Raw genomic sequence first — 3,160 nt, 5'->3', positions numbered from 1 at the left:
TGCTAGAGCTTGAAGGAGATCAGGGAAGCCGCAGAAAGGAAGGGCTGGAACTTTCTAAATAAAGGGAACAGCAGGGAAAATGTCCAGAGTTAGGAAATGGATTGTTTTATTCAAGGAACAATAAGGAGAGTAATATTAGTGGATTGGGGTGTGTAAGGTTTAAGGAGACTGGAAAAATAAAGGGGGGTAGATTGAGCAAGGAAGAGCTTTGAACCACAGATTTTATATTTGATCCTGGAAATGATATAGGAGTCACTGGAGCTTACTGAATGGGGAATGGAGGCTGAGCAGGGAAGGTGATATGGTCAGACCCGCAATCACTTTGACAGCTGATTGAAGGATGAACTAGAACTAGAAGAGAAGTGATGTTCCAAATATGAGGTGATAAGGGCCTGTTCTAGGGTAGTGACAATGATAGAGCACAGAAGGAAGTACATATTAGAGATGTCACAAATGTAAAACTGATGTGCCTTGGCAACAGATTAGATGGAGGGGGAGAGAGGACAAAGTGGATAAAGATCCAACTCTGGAGATGGGAGGACCTGAATTCAAATTCAATTTCAGCCATTTATTAGCTCTGTCACTTAACTCTAATTACATCCTATATATAGGGAGAGAGAGAGAGAGAAAGAGAGTGTGTTTGGAAGAAATATAAGAGAGATAGAGCCATTTAAGTTTATTGACTAGAGGGGTACTATAAATAGATCTATGATTTTTAAAAATTATGTTTGCTAGAGATATAACATCTAACAAAACTAAGTGTAGTTTTACTGAGTTTTATTTTTTCTTTAAAATTTTTTTATGATGGCTCTCTGAGAGTAGAAAAGGAGAAGGGATATGAGAGAAATTTAGTCAGAAAGATGAGTGGAAATTCAGGATTGAGCAATGTCAGCAAAAGCTATTGAGGAAAGAGAATCTAGATTTAAGAGGAAAAAATGATCAAAAATGTGTCCATGAAGTCAATCAAGGACAAGGAAAAAGAAAGGGTTATTAATTAGATATGCTGTTTATAGTACCTTGCTAGTCAATAAACTTCAGTGGCTCTATCTATAGGATCCCATAGAAAGTCAATTTGGCATTTAAAACTCTTCACTATCTGGACCCTTCCTGTCTTTCTGATCTTTTTACATTTTGTTCTTCCTTCAAGGAGATAGATAGGTTACAGCTTCTTAAACCGTGGATCCAGACCCCATGTGGGGTCTATTAGCTGAATTGTGGATGCTCTATCGGAAGATTAAGGTTATTGGTTTATTTTGGAGGAAAAGTTTCAGATGAATAAGGATGTCAGAAACCAGATTGTAGAGGATTCAGGAGAAAAAAGACAAGACAGGAAGTGGAAGTACGCAAGTGTAGAGGACTTTCTCAAGTTTAATGGTGAAAGGGAGGAGAGATAATCAATAGCTAGAAGGAATGGTCAAATCCAGAAAGGGTTTTCGAAAGTTTTGGGGAGGCAGGCTTCTTTTATAGTCATTTGGAAAGGAGGCTGTGAAGACTGAAGTTGAGAGAAAAGAGAAAATGGGGCAATCATGCAGTTTGCTGGAGTTCTCCAGAGATCGGATCCAGGATCTCCTCCCCCACTCTTCGTAGGTCCTCTTTTTGTGTAATCATTAGAATGTCAGCTCCTTGAGGGCAAGGACTACCTTAGGTGGCTTTTAATATTTCAGTACCCAGCTCTAGGCACACAGTCAGGAACTAAATAAATAACAGTTTTGCTGTTAATCATTTCCAACTCTTGAGTGGTTTGCCATTTCCCTCTTTACCTCATATTACAGATGAGGAAACTGAGGCAAATAGGGTTAAAGTGACTTGCTGAGGGTCACACAGCAAATGAAATGTTAAGCAAGTTAAGGGCGGGGATTAGAATTCAGAAAGTGGACTCTTCCTGAGGCTTGAGATTCTATTCTATGCGCTACCCCGCCTACTGCCCCTAATAAATAACAATAGCTAGTATTTCTGTAGCATTGGAAGGTTTGCAAAAGCACTTTACGAATTATCCCACTTGATACTCCGGAAGCCTGGGAGGTAAACTCTGGTAAATTTGGGATATGTGTGCGCTTCTGTTTCACTCTGTCTCTATCTCTGTGTCTTTGTCTTTCCCTTCCAAGACTGAAGATGAAGGAAGACCTTAAGACATATTTTATATAGAGGAATGGAGAGATGTAGATGAATAGCAATATTTATAAATATATATGCATAGAGGTACTTTCTGTTAAAAAAAAAAAAAAAACTAATACTTTCTAATAACCCTAACGTTGGATAATACTATTTTCCTAGATCATGCCTTATTTAGAAATTCTACGTTAGATGTTCTTATACCAACAAGCTCCTCTTGTAATCCTAACAGAAAAAGGAAATGTCTTCGATTTAAATAAAGCGATACAGAAATTAAGCTCTCCAGAGCAGTGCCTTCAAACAGCTTCCTGCTCTGCTGCAGAAATCTTCGTGGATTCTCAACTATAGCTAATTGACAATGTAAAAATTACTTTCCGATTATTTTTTTCAATCTGTAACTGTTAAATTTTTTTTTTTTGTGGAAACGTTTTGGAAATATTGAAAATTGTTTGAATATTTGTGGAAATAGCAATAAAAGGATGATCAAAAAAGTTTAGAAAGAGCGTTGAGTGTGGCGTTGTGTTTGAGTTCGAATCCTCACTCCCGCTGTGTGACATGGGATAAGCCACTTGACTTCTCGGAGCTTCTTAGTGTTCCTTCTGTGTCAAAGAGAAGGGCAGACGCGGCGATCCCTTTCCGGCTCTAAATCCTGCAGGATCCTAGGCAGAGCTGTTAGGCTGGGGATCTAGGGATTCCGACTGGACCTGCTAGCTCCACAACTCCCAGACTTTCTCTTTCTCAGTTCCTGGTTTCTCCCTCATTTCAAACGCCCGCCCAAGTGGTTACTCTGAGCTTCCTAGCCGGCAAACCGCTGCTTCCTTCTCATTGGTACAACTCCCCGCCCGTCTTCTCGGCCCCGATTCCAATTGGTCCTTTTTGAAAGTCCTCAGGGTCCCGCCTTCTGTCTTGACTGGCCTATTCGAATAGGACTCCGCAGTCGATCATTGGATTATCTGAGACTCCCGCAGTGATTGGTCACTCTTGGTCGCCAGGGCGACGAGATCAGGGTGATGATTGGTCACTGTGGCTCGGGCGGGCGGGGAAAAAG

This window comes from Sarcophilus harrisii, chromosome 4 (assembly GCF_902635505.1).
Source record: "Sarcophilus harrisii chromosome 4, mSarHar1.11, whole genome shotgun sequence".
NCBI classification, from domain to species: domain Eukaryota; kingdom Metazoa; phylum Chordata; class Mammalia; order Dasyuromorphia; family Dasyuridae; genus Sarcophilus; species Sarcophilus harrisii.
The sequence above is the reverse complement of the archived record's forward strand: the minus strand, read 5'-3'. Positions refer to the sequence as shown.